The sequence below is a fragment of the Lissotriton helveticus genome, chromosome 1_1, assembly GCF_964261635.1.
Source record: "Lissotriton helveticus chromosome 1_1, aLisHel1.1, whole genome shotgun sequence".
Taxonomy (NCBI): Eukaryota; Metazoa; Chordata; class Amphibia; order Caudata; family Salamandridae; genus Lissotriton; species Lissotriton helveticus.
The window spans coordinates 423,697,842-423,714,790 of record NC_136057.1 but is presented as its reverse complement, the minus strand read 5'-3'; the positions used below and the strand labels follow the sequence as shown (position 1 = coordinate 423,714,790).

At 46.8% G+C, this 16,949-nt stretch overlaps 1 protein-coding gene across 2 annotated transcripts in view; it reads right to left on the bottom strand.

Annotated features, from left to right (window-relative positions):
• The window catches only part of LOC144810497 (uncharacterized), a 544,676-nt gene that overhangs the window by 237,583 nt on the left and 290,144 nt on the right, over positions 1 to 16,949 (bottom strand). For both annotated transcript variants that reach the window (XM_078673788.1, XM_078673789.1), the window contains exon 3: positions 12,045 to 12,120. The gene's annotated coding sequence lies outside the window, so the exon portion shown is untranslated. The remainder of the gene's footprint in view (positions 1 to 12,044; positions 12,121 to 16,949) is intronic.

Below are 16,949 nucleotides of genomic sequence, written 5' to 3'. Positions count from 1 at the left end.
GTGCTTGCTTCACTAAGAAAAATTGGACAGTTTCTTGGGCTGTTTTACTTTCAGGATAAAACCCTCCATAACTAATTCAACACTGGGCCCCTATGCCCTCTAAGGGATCCCCCCTACAATACAAATGTTATTACAGCTGGGTCAGCCCTCACCGTCCTCCAGCCACACCTGTATTGTAGCACTTTCTTTTTGCAGTTGGGTCAACATTGGCTTTAGGCTCTGCTGTCTTGTCTTTAAGCTGCCCAAGGGCTTCTCCACTTGTGCGGTTCTCTAATTGACCTTCTAGAGGTCTGCTCATAGTGTCATTTACTGATTCCAGTGGCAGCAATGAGGCCCTGATGCCATGTATGGCAACCATAATGTCTGAGCAAGAGATCCACATCAACACCTTCATTCGCTGGCTGCTCCCCTCCAGCTGTCTCACCCTCTCGAGTTCCGTCTCACCACCTGCCTACTTGTAGCGACCAGCCACCACTGCCTCTCCCATTGTCAGCACAGGGGGATCCTCTTCAACAATAGCCAGGCACCAGAGTGGAGGGTGGGGCCTACCCCACCAATGACCCTTCTGAGGGCCTGGGGCCTGATTGCTGTTCCACCCCAGCACTATCCCATGCAATGCTCTTTCACTTGCCAGGCTTCGTGGTGTTCTTGCTGGGTTCTCAAGCACCTGCCATTGAATGGGACAAAAACCAGTGGGACCCCTGGGTCTCGTTTTGTATGTGCCTTTGCTGGGGAGCAATGCCATGCCCCAAGGCGGTCATCACCTCTCCCACAGCAGATACTCTTCATGGGCCCCATGAATCCACCTATCCACCAACAGGGGGCCACGGCTCACCCCCTCACTAGAGGAATTTTCTTGACTCTAGTGCCAGACTATGGCCGAGGGTGGCCAAGCAGGCCACACCAGTGCACCCGTAGATGGCAGGATTTATGATCTTCTCCTGTGCTTTTACATGTCCCTGGGCCGATCCACCCGCTGACAAAGGGAGAGGCCTCCAGGCACCGTGGGTTTGAGGGTTACCACATAGCGGCCTCGGCGGGCCTTAGAGGGCACCCAGAGGCCACCGGCACTGATGGTCTTCGTTATGTTAAAAGCATTTATATTGCGCGCGGCTACTCAGGAGTGCCCCGGCACCTTACCTTGCTAGAGAGTCAGACAGAGGAGTTTATACAAAAAGCAGTGTTTTCAGCCGTTTCCTGAACAGCTTAGCATCTTGGATACCGCGAAGTTCCAAAGGGAGTGCGTTCCAAACCACGGCAGCCTTATAGGCTAAAGAGTTGCCGCACATTCTCACCCAACGGAAATGTGGAATCACTGCCAGGAGCTGTGACATAGAATGCAGGTTTCTTGTGGGCATGTAGAATTTAAAATGCTTTCTGAAATAGCCAGGGCCGGACTGATACAGGGCTGCATGTGCCATGGTAAGGGCTTTCCGCAACTGGCAGCCAATGGAGATCACACAGATGTTGTTGTATGCTTGATCTTCGAGGGATATGCAGTAAAACCCTGGCTGCGGCATTCTGGATAGACTGGAGTTTTTTCAACTGGTACCCAGGAATGCCAACATAAAGTGCGTTTGCATAATCTATACGCAACAGTATTAGGGCCCGGGTGATAATCTCTTTGGCAGGCTGTGGTAGAAGTGGCAGAAACTTCCTAAGTGATCTTAGGGTACCAAAACATTGTCCTGCTATTTTTTTAATCTGAGTGGTAAACGCAAGATCCTCATTAAACCAAATCCCCAGATTTTTTACAGGTTGCTCATCTGAATTGGGTAAAGGATATTCGGCCTGCCAGAGGGATTCTTTGAACAGAGAGGGGAAAGGTACCGTACAAGAGGATTTCAGACTTATCCTCGTTGCACTTAAGCTCCGCAGCATGAAGCCATTTAAAAATGGCTGACAGGCAAGCTCTGACCTGAACAGAGAAGAGAAGAAGTCATCTTTACTCCAAGTGAAGAGGAGCTGGGTATCATCAGCGTAGGTGATCTTGGCACCCAGCTCCTCTGCCAAATAAATCAGAGGGGTCATATATATATATATATATATTAAAAAGGAGAGGGCTCAGAGGGGAGCCTTGATGGACTCTGGTGGACAGAGCTTGTGGCGTAGAGGAGAACGGGGGCATCCATACTTGCTGAGAGCGTTGGTCCAAAAATGAGCCAACCCAGCTCAACGTGGAGCCTGTCACCCCAATATCAGACAGGTGGGCCAGAAGCAGTGAGTAAGGGACGGTATCAAATGTTGCAGAGAGGTCTAATAAAATCAGAGCCACTCTGCCGCCAACGTCCAAACACTCTCTGATGCCTCAGTCATTTCAACCACGGCAGACTCAGTACTATAACTGACCTTAAATCCTGATTGGGCTGAATGAAACACCTCCTTTGTGGAAGATGAAGGCTTAAGCTGTTTATTTACTGCCTTCTCACAGACTTTGGCCACAGCTGGGAGTAGCGAGATTGGCCTGTAGCTTGTAGGGATCAGAGGATCAAGAGATGGCTTTTTTAGCAAAGGCTTGCTTCCACGCCAGAGGCACAGTAGCTGTCCTCAAGGACAGATTAATCAGAGTGTTAACCTCTAGGTTGACTGTCTCAGCTACTGAGGCCAAAAGCCTGGCCACACAGGGATCGGATGGGGAACCAGATTTAAGTGATTTTAAAATTGCCAAAGAATCTTGCAAAGTAATGGGGGTGAAAGCAGAGAGAGACGAAGATCTATGCGATTCCCTTAATGCGCCTGAGGGGGTAGAGTACTCGACTCATGAGGTTGAAGTCGAGGGCGTCTTAAAGTTTTCCTTAATTGTTAGAATTTTGTCGATAAAGAAGCTCTATAGTTTCTCACACCAGGCAGCCGAAGTGGGGAGAATGGTACTTTCCGCAGTAGGTGCCTGGAAAATCTGTACTATGGAGAAGATTTCTTTATCATTATTTTTTGACAAAGCAATTCTCTCAGCATAGTGCAGACTTTTGGCCTGCAATATGGCAGCTTAATACAGTTTTTGAGCTTTCCTCCACAGCCCTTTTGCCAGGGGCCAATAAGTTTGACGCCAGCTCCGCTCTAGTTTTTCACATGCGCGCTTCTGTGTTTTGAGCTCCTCAGAAAACCAAGTTTTCGAATGGGAGTCTCTGGCTCGCCTGGGGGAAGAGAAGGGGAAGTAAGCTCGACAGCCTAAGCAATCCAGCTATTAAAGTTTTCCCAAGCTCCCTCCACATCTTGGGCTAAGTCTGGCTTGGACCCTGCCAAAGCTAATCAGAAGGCGTCTGGGTTGATTTTGGGCCCAGTCGGTACAGGGTGGCCTTTTTTAGGGGGGAGAGGATCATTAAGAAACCAGGAGAAAGGAATAACAGCATGATCAGTCCAGGTTACTTGAAAAGAAGGCGTAACAGAAATCGGAAAGTTAGAACAAATAGAGTCCAGGATATGACCTCCGCAATGCGTAGGGGAAGTAACACATTGGGATAGCTGGGCCAGGTTAAGTGAATCAGCGAGCTCTCGTGTATCCCCTTCCTCAGTGCAGTCCATATGGATGTTCATTTCTCTCACTTTTTACTTTGGATGATTTGAACTGAGCGAGGAATGATAATATCATCAAGTGCTTTAAGAAAGGTGCCTGCGGGACCCGGAGGTCTATAGACCATAATACCACTCAGTGTAAATTGGGGGAGATGGTCAGGGAAAAATCCAAAGCCTCCAAATCTCCAATGCTCACAATGTCACCCCGTTGAAGGGACCGCTTATCCCTATACACCACAGCAACCCCACCTCCTTTATCTGTTATGTGGTTGACCTGGGATACATTGAAACCCCTGGGTATGGCTAATTCTATAACAGGGTTGGAGAACTCATGGAGCCATGTCTCCGTAATAAAAAACAGATCCAGAGACTCGCCCTTGCCAGGTCCCAAACATCCTGAGAGTGGCAGACCAAAGAGCGAGCATTAATTAGGGCGGCCTGAATCGAGGGGCCCGTCTAACTGTCTCCACCCGGGAGCTCTAGGACGGGAGTGTCTGTGGTAGCAGTGCATAATGTAAAATTACAAAACTCACAAATAGTGTCTGGACTCTCCAGAACCTCCCAAGGGACGCACTGGCAAGGAGGACTGCAGAGCAGGCACAGCTCAGCTCTACTATACCTTTGAAGTGCAGCAGAAGGGTGAGGGTTGAAACAAACAGAATGGCTGGCGCTGAAGGGCGCAGACGGGCTTGGCCTTAGGAGCGTCCGCTGTGCACACGTGCAGCGCGCATCTTTATAGTCCCTCCTCCTTTAGCAACTAAGCACGCACTGCCAAAATGGCGTCTCTAGCCTTGAACCCCGGAAATCTGCCCCGGAAAGTAGCGTGAAGGGAGAGGAGGCGTGCAGTGCAAGAAAGGTAAAAACACAAAAACAATTTCCGACAACAATTTCCATTTTAAAACAGCAGTTAAACCAAATGCGTTTCGTAGTTTAAAAAAAGCGCTATTGTAAAATGCCCAGAAAAGCGGCCAAACGCTCCGCAACTCTACCAGCCTAACCCAGCACAATGACAGCACCAATCCACCCAACTACTTCCCTCACCGCTAACTGTCACCACCTTGCTGCAGGGCCGCCCCAAACCAGGGGGTCGACCGCTGGTTCGCAATGCATTCAGGAGGTGCCAAGTGGCATTTCCACATTGCTCGTCAGTGGCAGAGGCCCACTTCACCCGCTCATCCTGCCACGAAAGAGGGGGAGTCGTGGGACAGAGCCCCCTGCCGCAGCATTTACGCCCTAGTGACCTCAGCAGAGTCATCCAGAAAGCTGCATCCTCTCGCAGGGAGGCCGACCTTTGGCAACCAGGCGGTGAGCCACTCCACATTATCAAGGCATGGCCCCTCGGAGTCCTTGCAGGACCGAGCCGCAGTACCGCAACGCTGTCATAGCCGGCCCCAAATGGCCAGTCCCCTCTTAGCGGTCAGAACAGGGGGCACTTCAGAGTGTCATGAGGATGTTGCAGAATATTGTAATGGCTGAATTTGAGCTCAAGGTGGGGAGCTTTAGAGAAGTGCAGCCATCTTGTTCGCCTCCCAGACCACGCCCTCAAATGACATCATTGATGCCATCAATGGGCAGGGGATTCACTATGTACCGGGATGAGCTTCCCAGACACAGCAAGTGAGACGGTCTCTGGAGATGGGGTCCTGAGGGCTTTTAAAGGCTCAGGGAGGTGATGCCATACGGCCTCCCTCCCTTTTGCTGATAGTGTCAGCCTTGGGGGACCAAGGGGCTTTTTTGAGAAACTGGGGAGGAGGGTCATGCTGCCCACCTCCCCTTTTTAAACACATTGGGCCCAAATATGCCCCGGGGGAGGGGGGGTCACATGCCCCCTCCCTTCTTAAATCTAAATGGCCCTTGAGGATAGTGTGCCAGAGATTCAAAAATGGGCAAGGAGATGGGGCTCTACTCATGCCCCCGCATCCCTTAGACAAATCAAAATATATATATATGGCGGCTGCCATTTTGTTTTTGCCACACTCCTGCGAAATGTCCCATGGGTTTACAGCAAAAACAGCTGATTTTTTAAAACATTATTTTAGCCGGGGGGGTGGGGGGGGGTGGGAGGGTCCTTCTGGATTCCCCTATTGGGCCTAAGGGGGGCAGTGAAACCCAACTCTGCCCCTTACAATACTTTTTTTTTCTTATTATTTTTCTGAGTTCAGGACAGGGGACTAACTCATTGAGTCCTGTATTAGCTGCCAGCAACATGTTTCTCATGTTGTTGGCAGCCAATCCGAGCGCTCGCTACTGCAAGAGGGAGATGGCTCAAGGGAAAAACAGCTCCCTAGGCAAATCGGAATGCTCGTTTTTAGGTCGAGGGACCGACGGCTGGCTTGCCAGCCGGAAGTCGGGAGATTTAATGAGTTTCAGTAGGGCAGTTAAACCCGCCTCTCTGCTCTGTCTCTCCTCCATTGGCTGGCTTCCTAAACGGAGGCCAGCCATTGGAGGAGAGCGGCGTCCCTCCAAAGAAGCTCCGTCTCTTTCGGATTCGGGGGCGTGTTTGTGCGGTTTCCACTTTTAAGCCATGCCCCCGAATCCGAAATTTTCGGAAGCTTGCGGCGGCCATTTTTTTTTTTAGTTTCGTTGTGAGGAATTGTGCTTCCTCGTTGTGCTTGTGTCTCTCTGGAGGGAGTGGCCGCCGACCTCTGCACCATGAGCAGCCACAAGCAGGACGGGGAGCACCTGTGCAGCGTCGAGGAGGAGGTGAGGCGCCCTCGGGTGCTTGTGTGAGCCGCCGGGGCCGTGCTCTGGTGACCCTTTGCTTTGAGCTCTTTTGTGGCCGGCGCGGCGCTATTTTACTTAACTTGACAAGCTCTTCCGTGTTTAGACCATGGGAGCAAGAGCTGCCACTCACTCCTCTGCCATTGTTTCCCAGTCGGGGTCGGGTTTGCTTCCTCTTTCCTCCTGGAGCCCTTCGCCGCTCCCTTCGCCTCAGTTCTTTCCATCGTGCACCTGTGCACCGTTGAGGTCCGGGCTAGGGGCGCTCGCTCACCCCCTACACCTGGCATGGGGGCAGCTCGGCCACTTTGGCTTATGCTCGCCACCGGACGTCCTTCCGCACAGCTGGCTTGACCTCTCGGCGCTCGGGTAGGAGCTGCACTTGTGCCCTCAGGCTGCTGCTGCTGCTGCTGACCTGCACCAGTCACGGCCAAGAGCCCGTGTTTCCTACATAGTGGGACAATTGCCCCATTCTGCTCTGTTCATGAGTGTTCATCTAGTTGACTTGGGGCAGGAACACAGCAGTACTACGGGTGTGTTCGCTGCTGTCATTCCGCTAGTTGGGAACTGACGGCTTGCCCCACCCTTGGTTTTCATGTAACCCTACAGCGTGCGCTGCTCTGTGGACCACATCCTCAGTGGTCGTGTGCGGGGATAACTCCATGGTCAGCTCACAGCCTCGCATGAGGGCAGTCGGATGGATAAACTAGTGTTATTTTTAAGCGGTTACTTGTTTACTCCTTTAAACGTGGTGGTGGCCGGGTGGGTGTCGGCACTCGTCTCAGTGTGTATTTGACAGTTTTTGTGTTCGCTGCAGCACGATTTGCGCGGGGCTCTGTAATAGGACCCAGTCATGGAACGCCTCCGAGGGGTCGCGAGGCAGCACGCGCTGGGCACCAGGCACTAATGAGGGCGCAGCTGTGGGCGCTGGGCTCCGGCCGAGCCTCTCTGCCCCTGTCGACCGGTGAGGCTCGGCGTGCTGGGAATGGCCCTGCTCGGATACCACTGCGCCGAGCTGCAGCGAGGTCTTGCCTGCCTGAGGTAGGAGTGTTGCTCACAGGCCGCCTCGCAGCGCCGAAAGCAAGGGCATGCCCTTCCCTCAGGTCACCGAGCCAGGAAGCCGCTGCCAGGCAGGCTCCGAGGTTAGCGCTTCCTCGTGGATGCAGTGCCCCGAAACCCGCTGAGGTGGCCCTCTCTCTTGACACTCATGGGCATCTCTCTCGGAAAGGTCCACTCTTTAATGTGTTGTGGTTATTTTGCTATGAGGTGCATTAGCCGTGGGAGTCTGGGGGTGTGGGTTTACAATATCCGAGCCTCGACGGCCCCTACAGCGCTTTCGGCTTTAGAAGCCATGAGAATTTCTTGGCAGGCGAGCGGCCCAGATGGGATCCGTCAGCTTTTAAGAGTTGTTTAGGGTTAAGGAGCAGGATGTTACTGGAATATAAGGGAACTGCCAGTCCATCTACGGCTGTCATGAAGCACATGGCTTTCTCAGTACAGTTGGTTTGTTTCTGCACGCTTAAACCACCCCCCCCACCCCAGACTACTTGTGAACACCAGAGTCGATTACTTAGACTTTCCTTAAGGAAAAGGTTGCACTCCCTGCCCCCAAGCATTGCAAAACGCAGTGTAGTTATCCATTCTCCAGGCTCCGAAATCGAACCCGTCAGCATCCATTCTCCAAGACACTTCACCCTAGAAAGAAGGCTAAGAGTACACACACTTCTCGCAGCCAAGTATGGCATGTCTATAACGTCTCTGCCAGTTAACATGGCCTTAATGTTCGTTTGTTATCACAAATGAGGATGCAAAGTGATGACTAGCATCCATTATTTGTTTTGTTCACGTTATTTGCTAACGGAATGCTTCTTAGTTTTTTTTAAATTTGAATTGTTTTATTGTGGATTAAGACAATCGCAATATTGAATAGGCTGCCAGTTCATTAACCACAACATCACAGAGGAGGCTTCTCCAACATTAAATAAATTAAAAACATGGCTTGTCACTAGTCGTTAAAGACACGGTCTCAAAGAGAGCTATATAATCATCCTTCACATATGCAGAATTGTAAAACCGTGAAGCAATTGGATGTGTGTATATAGCATAACATCCCAAATCCTAGGTAGAAGAGACCTAATACGCTTTAGCTTTATACACTTTGGGAAGTTTATTAATCCTTGTTGTAAAGGGGACTTGTGACCAGTTTATGCTGAGTAAAGCTTTAAGCTTATGGTGTACTTTCGATTACGTTGTGAAGCTTGTTCTCGAGGCAGAGGACTTTAAAAAAGAGGAAAAAAAGGTTTCCTTTAAACCGGAGGCAAGTGCAGCAGCTTCCTGGCTTCAGAAACGTGATATATCCAGTTCCTATATGACCCTTAACAGCAACATTGTGTGCTTTTCAATTGTTTTAATAGCCCAACAAAGACCGAAATAAAGACTGCAGTAGTTCAGTTTTCACAACATATTGGCTGCTTTTGCGTGGGTGTGACATTATGTTGGCAGGTAGGACAGTACCATCCTAAATTATTTTCTAGAAAAAACTGAACCTTTTACTTGCGTGTCAAAGAATAAATGATTATCCAACTAGATGCCCAATGATTTTCTTCCCTTTGAAGCAGGCATTGGAATATTCCCCATGGAGCTAGGACAATTCGATTCCTGACATCTTCTGGTGTCTTTCCCTGACAATAAAATAGGTTTTGCAAGTGTTTAGTCGCGAAACATTATGCAACCTCGCTGTGCTTGCTCTCCTGTGTGTGGCTCTGGGTGTGTGTGTGTGTAGCTCTGGGTGTGTGTGTGTGTGTGGCTCTGGGTGGGTGTGTGTGTGTGGCTCTGGGTGTGTGTGTGGCTCTGGGTGTGTGTGTGGGGCTCTGGGTGTGTGTGTGTGTGTGTGTGGGGGGGGGGCTCTGTGTGTGGGGGGCTCTGGGTGGGTGTGTGGGGCTCTGGGTGGGTGTGTGGCTCTGGGTAGGTGTGTGGGTGGCTCTGGGTGAGTGGCTCTGGGTGTGTCTGTGTGGCTCTGGGTGGGTGTGTGTGTGTGGCTCTGGGTGGCTGTGTGTGTGGCTCTGGGTGGGTGTGTGTGGCTCTGGGTGGGTGTGTGTGTGTGTGGCTCTGGGTGTGTTTGTGTGTGGCTCTGGGTGTGTGTGGCTCTGGGTGTGTGTGTGGCTCTGGCTGTGTGTGTGTGGCTCTGGGTGTGTGTGTGTGGCTCTGGGTGTGTGTGTGTGGCTCTGGGTGTGTGTGTGTGTGTGTGTGTGTGTGTGTGTGTGTGTGTGTGTGTGTGTGTGTGTGTGTGTGTGTGTGTGTGTGTGTGTGTGTGTGTGTGTGTGTGTGTGGCTGTGTGTGTGTGTGTGTGTCGCCATGTGTGGGTGGCTCTGTAAGTGTGTGGGTGGCTTTGTGTGTGTGGCTCTGTGTGGGTGTAAATGCAACAGGTCATGCATTTGCGAGCTATTAAGCTATTGGCATTGTAAATGACAATGCCATTTATTTATGATAAAAAAAATTATAATGTCAATAGCTCTACCTTTAATAATGTCGAGACCATTGCATTGTAAATGCTTGTTCAAATTGGCACTCCAGCAATAATCTGGCAAGACTCTAAAGGACCCAACTGTCTGGCTATATAAATATTTTGGACCTTAATTTCTGACAAATTACTAGAAGGGATTTTACACCAAATCACAAAAAGTACAATCTGCCGACCAAGATCTAGTTTTCTGCTAAGTTTGGTGTAATTCCATTCAGCAGTTCTTGAAGTCTATGGAAAGTGGAGGGGAATTTTGCATTTTGGAAGCCCTTTTATTTTCCACCTCAGCTCCAGATTGACGGATCATCTTGAAACTTTCCATGCATAAACTAGTCTAAGAGTAGCACCTTTTTGGAAAGTTCTGTGGATATTCATCAAATGGTGCTTAGGTTATTAGCAACACAAAAACGTGCTTCCTATGTAGTTGTACAATGAGTTCCACTCACCGAAGAAATACATTAGCAGACACAGACATAGATAAAATAGTACAGTTTTTCTCTTTATGTGTACTGCATGATTATAGAAGAGGAAAATCTGTGCCAATTCATTCCACAAACTACATAATAAATCATAGTTAAATCATACGCTTCAAATAACTTTTTTTAAATGAATATTCATACGATTAAAATAAATTCCATGCGTCATTCCTTGTTCATCTCGAAGTTAATAAAGATTCATATACAAAATAATCAACGCAACGCCCTTATTGTCAGGTAATTATTTTTAGAATCAATGCACACAATTGTAAACTTCTGTGAGTACGCAACCTACAGCCATTGTATGCAGTAGGATAGGATTTTGATTTTTGTTTTTTAAATAGATCTTTAAAGATCATCCCTGGTTTCCTGCTGTTCCTGAGTGTGCCTTTCCATAATGAAAGAGGGTCTGGGTGGCACTTACTGTTACTGTGAGACATCATAGGATTGATTAATTAATCTCACACAAATAGTGCTCAGTAGGTTGCGGAGGTTGGAGTCCAACTGACCTATCTCAGGTTGGCACGCTGACATAGCCCTTCAGTGCTAGGAGGTCTTGAAAGCCAAATCCAGATAACTCTTCTTGCACTCTTGTGCCCAGGGAGAGAAAAATAATGTTTTTTTTTCTACAGAAGCCCTGACCCTATGGTATATCCAATAATGAATTCCATCTGCTTAGAAAACATTTGGACTCAACATGCATTTTAAGTCCATGCTGGGTCTTACAGCAGCACATATGCTTTCTTGTCTAAGACTGCATTTCCTGAAATCCACTGCTCACTGCTATGCTTACATGTAGGCCAGAGATCGGTGAAAGAATATTAGCAATTCTTCATTGTTCTCTGAACTTGCACTATATTATTTGCACTCTTTTTAGTTCTCACCTACAGACAGCCCATACCTACCAGTTGTCAAAGATCCATTGCGAACAATTCCAATACTTATTATGGCCTTTGACCAAACTAACTGCTAATAGTTTCTTGGCTTTCATTTTAATCTCAGTTGTTTGCTTCTTATTCAGTGGCCTACCTTCCTCATATCGCAATGTCCCTGCAGCGTTTGAGGCACAAGGTGCACTTAGGTCCCAAGCTGCTCCACAGCAGCAAATGGACAGAGTATTTGTTCCAGTAAAAAGTTGACCGTGGCAAGCTTTTTCCTTTAAATGTGGACCATCCCTTACTCATGGCCTCCGATCGCTTCTTTCAAGTACATGAAACTAGTCATAATTTCCTGAATGAAAAGCATTTGAGAATATTGAATTCAATGTTCTGGTTCGAAATACCATAAGGTATGTGCCTACTTTTCTTTCAGCATTTAATTAGTTTTCCTTTTCGGTTTTAAACAATGCTTTTTAAGCTGTTCGAACCCTGTCTTGTAGACACCTGTACATCTTCAAACACCAAGAAGCATCAGGACCACTACGCACAACCGACCCCACCTCCCACCACAAGCAATATCAGGCTACCTAGACACACTATTTACTCCAGGGTTTCAGAGATCTCAACCCCCCGCCACTACACCTCATTACATTCCAGAAACGGATTGTCCCCTGGCACCATGTACAACAATATTCAAAGCGGTATTCCACTCATTATTTCGATGGACATTAGTGTCTTGCAATTCCCATTTGATCGCTTGACCTGGTGGACAGGAGCTCTAAGGAATCTTTAGGTTTCCTGATTTCAGCAAGAGTTGAATTCCCACAAGATTTCAGTACGTCTCGTGGCTACCTTTAGCACAGTGGTAATTAAACCACACCAAAGTCTGTGCACGTCCTTTGCCTCAAGGACTCCTCAGAAGGTTCTCCTCTCACTTACCTGCTGATTTCGCAAAGCACAGAGTCTCCTCCCTTCCGTCTGGGAACTTTGAGCCACAGTCTCTAGTGGCCTTCACCTTGAAAGAATAGGAAAAAACAACATGTAAGCAATAAGGTAAGACTCGTATATTTAAGTCGGGCAGAAGGCAAAGCCACAGTGTTAGCTTTGCCCAAACAATATGGATTTGCAAGATATCACACCTTGAGACATCGCCAATATGTTGGCAACTATTTAGGCAGAAAACGATATCACGGTGCTCTAAGAGCAGTTGGCCACTAAAAAGGAGAACCCTTGGGCCTTGCCAGCCCCAGTTCATGAGAGGACAAGACAAGTGCTGAAACTGGCCAGTTTCAAGCCACAAAAGGTGCTACTGCTTCTCCCGATCCAGGCCCTGCCTGGATAACCAAAATTCAAGTTGTTGCACCAGTCTCCTTTCCTCTAGCTCCGCCTGAGGCATTTCATGGGTATATTGGTAAATATGCTATCTTTATGAATTAGTGCCATTTGCATTTTATGGCTGAACACAAAGCATTTTCTTATTATGCCACACAGGTGGCTTTTGCTCTCTCTGATTCAGGAGGGGATGAAGTACTGTGGTCAAGCCCCCTTGTAGAACAGGACGGCCGAGTATTATTTAAATGTCATAATTTTAAACAGGCAATAATGAAAATAATCACCCGCCACACCAATGTGCAAGTTGCAGATAACGAACTATAGAATCTCAAGCAGGGACCTTTGGCTATTTTACAATATATATCCACTTTTAATAGGCTAGTAGTAGAAGTACATTAGCTGGAGGATAAGAAGGTCTCGCTCTTCTCCCGGGGCTTTAAGGAAGAGTGTAAGGATTTTTGGATCCCAAATTTTAGAGCCCCCAAGGAACTGCATGGAGTTAATCGATTTAGTGATAAAATCAAACCATGGATTAGTGGAATGGAAATCAGAGAGTGGAAGCCACTTTGATCATGAAATGATTATGTTCCTCAAGAAAGCTAGAACAGAAACCTTTCAGATTTGTCCTGTTATTTGACATCCAAGATTCACTCGTGTAACCTACTATCAAAGCTTCCCTGTGAGGTTACAATCTGCTACAGGACGTTTCTGGAAAGTGGAGGCTTCAATAGATTTAGGGGCGACAAAAAATGTTATAGACACCAAGTTGATAGTCACATTAGGAATTAACATCCAGCATAATTATGAAATAGTAAGAGCCATAGATGGCAAAGTATTAAAAATGTTGGTTATGCCCACAGTGAGAAAATATGCTTTGCTGTGACTGATGCTCCACAATTTTAGTTGACTCAAGGGGTTCCTTGGTTAGTAAAACACAATCCTCAAATTGATTGGAACACAAGGGTGAATATGCTAGATTCTGAGACTCTGTGAGCACCATTGTTATGTTGCTAACACCATTAATAGAACCATCCACACCCACAAAATGTCCTGGCATGTTAAGAGTGTACCCGTCATTAAAAGTCTTCCCATTATCTATGTCCACCATGCAGATGTGTTCAATAAAAAAGGCCAACACTCTACCTTCACACAGGACTTAGATTTCTAGAATGATCTAGTACCAGTGGCTAGATTACCATGCAGCTGAGTTTACGTCTTCAGTGAAAAAAGTGAACGCCTCCATCAATATTGACATGAGTATCTGGAAATTCATTTGGCACTCGAAGTCACCAGTGCTTCCCCACTATTTGTTTGTACCCATAAAAGGGGGTGAATTGCGTGTCTGCATAAATTACCCTGATCTTAACTTTATCACAATCAAAAACAGGCCTCCCTTACCACTTATTTCGAGTTTGCTATACCAAATAAAAGATGCTGTGATCTATATGAAACTGGATTTGCAAGGGGATTACCATCTAGTGCGAGTCTTAAAGGGTGACGAGTGTAAACCGCTTTCAAAACCAAATTTAGTTGTTGAATTTCAAGTCATAGCTTTCGGACTCTGAAACTTTTTTATTGTGAAATTTGGCGAGAATTCATAGATGTCTTGTGTAATCTACATTGATGACATCTTAATATACTCCCAATCTTTGCCAGGACATGTAAAAGTACGCCCAGTTTCCAACAACTCTGAAAGTACAACTGTATGATAAATTAGGGAAAGAAATTGGGAAGTAGACTTCCTAGATTACATTCTGAGCCCTGAAGGAGTTTGAATGTATCCTAAAAAGGGGGAGGCTGTCATATAGTGAACCTCTCCGACTAATGTGAAACAAATCCAAAGTTTCCTTGGATTCGCCAAGGTTTATAAACGATTCATGAACATTTTCAAGTGTAATAACCCCAATTACCTGGCTCCTATGCCAAGGTGTCAAATTCCACTGGAACACATAGGCTAAAAAAATATTTCAAGAGCTAAAGTCAAAGTTCACAAAGACGCCAGTGTTAGCCCATCCGAACCCCTCCTGTCCTTTCACAGTAAAAGCAGATGCTTTTCAAACAGCAATAAAGGAACTTTTGCCACAGCAAGACAAGATCACAGGTTGGATGCATTCAGTAGCCTATTATTCCTACAAATTACTCACCGCAGAAAATAACTATTCAATTGCCATCAACGATGTTTGTGAGTATTGGCATCAGTACCCGTTAGGGGCAAGACATCCTGTTATAATTCACACCAATCACAGAAATCTGCTGTGCTGTGCTTGTGCTCAATTCGTGCTCTAGAGGCACGACAACTTAGAAGAACATTATTTTCAACATTTACAATGTCATCATTACGTATCATCCAGGGTAAGAAAATGTCAAAGCAGTTGCGCTCTCACAATTCTGAGAACCGGAATCCACCCTAACATAAGAAGAAACAAAACTTAGTATTCCACTTGAAAAGTTTTAGGGAAGTGATTTTACATCAACCTTCCCAGATGATTTACGAACATGTATAGGGACCTAGACACTGGATCACTGGTTGCAGGAAAATAAACTAACCTTGGACTCCTTCAGTATGATCACTGCTTGTATGTGCCCAGCATAAAATTACAACTAGCTTTGAAAATATGTATGCCATAATGTTCTCTTGGCAGGATACCACTGTACCCAAAAAATCTTATAGTTGCATAACAGAGATTTCTGGTGGATTTCTAGGTCTAATGATGTAAAGATGTATGTGAAAACCTGTGCGCCTTGCACTTAAAGCAAAACTCCTCATGGTTCTCACATTTGACTACACCCAACTCCTGTATGACCCAAGCAATGGCTTACCATATCACTGGATTTTGTGGTTGAACACAATTACTCTCTCAAGTCTGAATGACTGTATAACTCCTTAGACATGAACATGAGGCTGTCCTAATTGACCATCGATTTGTGGATGGAAGCTAAAGAGGACCAACCAGACTATGGAACAATATGGAACAATACCCATATTGTTTATTGCAGGACTTTGAAGGAAATTAGTCCTCTTCATTGTGGCCCTTGGAATTTGCATATACCTCCATGGACCATGCCTCCCTAAGGGATGTCCCCCTTTTTTCGGTGTTCACAGAGGTCGTCCTCGAATGATTCAGTGGGAAGAACCAATACAACTCAAGGTGTTAGTAGTACAAGACTATCATGGTCTATTATGAAGTCTTTTAGAAAAGACTTAGTTTCAGTCAGTAAAGGCAACAGAATCATATAAAGCCACAGCTAATAAACACTGCAATCAGGAACCCCACCATTCTGTAGGCCATACATTTTGGATTTCAATATACCCCTAAATTGCTAATCCATCTTTCAGGTCCAGTTCAAATTTCTTCGGTCCTAAATCCAGTGCCAAAAAACTACTCCTACCACCATCCCTATAGATTCAAACTGTATTTCATTTGTCCTTCCACAAACCCTGGCACCCGGATACTAAAACATCATATCCACCACCTCCAGTTAAAGTAGCTAGCGAGTGGGAATATGAGGTTCATGCAATCTTAGATTACAAATGCAATCATGGAAAATTTCACTCCCTAGTAAAACCAGTGGACCATGGAAATTTAGAATATGTTGCATCTTTAAATATCTGAAATGTAGGCTGCCAGACAACTCGTATTCAGCCTGCAATTCGAGAAAGGTAAGCAATTTGCTACCTCTCCAGACATCTCTGACCATAGAGATACCCAGTACATACCACTTCTTGTAGCCTTCAACTTCCCAGACTCCATTCAGCGTTCCCGCCTCCCACAGTGGAATCGCCAGCGTGACCCCGCACCTTCCAACCCATGAATTTCTCGGCCCTCCGCCAACTGACAATCACCAATGTAGTCTGTAATGGTAGCCTCTTTGTCCCCGGTTCCCCAGTGCAGGTGTGGTACCGTCTTCCTAGTCACTGTTGAATGGACTATCTACGGAGCCCCCGTTCCACAGCAGGGTACACGTGACCTCATCCACCTGCCTTAAAAACCCATCTGGAACTGCAAAGGGTTGTTCTGGAGAATGTATAAGAACTTGGAAAGGTATATCCTTTTGAACAAAGCCGCCCAAGCCTAGCTAGGACAGAAGGAGTTTGCATCAATGACTTGCATCCTGCTTGTAGGCCTTCAGGATTCTCCCCAAGTTAGCCCTGAAAAAACACTCCCTTCGGAGGACACCATTCTGTCAGTGGTTATGTCAAGACTTACCTCAATGAATGCGCAACCCTCTAGACTCCCTATAAATACTATCTCCAGGATTCGTAGCAGTGACCGGCCATGCTCCACTACAAACAGTAGAACATCATCCATGTAAAGGGATATTATGTCCTCCCAAGCCGAGTCCCAGTGTAAAATTCTGATTTGGGCAGCTCTCTGGATCCAGCTGACCAGAGGCTCAAGAGCCAGTGCAAACAGTAGCAATTACAACGGGCAACCCTGTCTTATGCCTCTCCCCTTCTATCCTCTGACAGCCCTCCATTCACCCGCACTCTTACAATTGGGTCCTTTTATT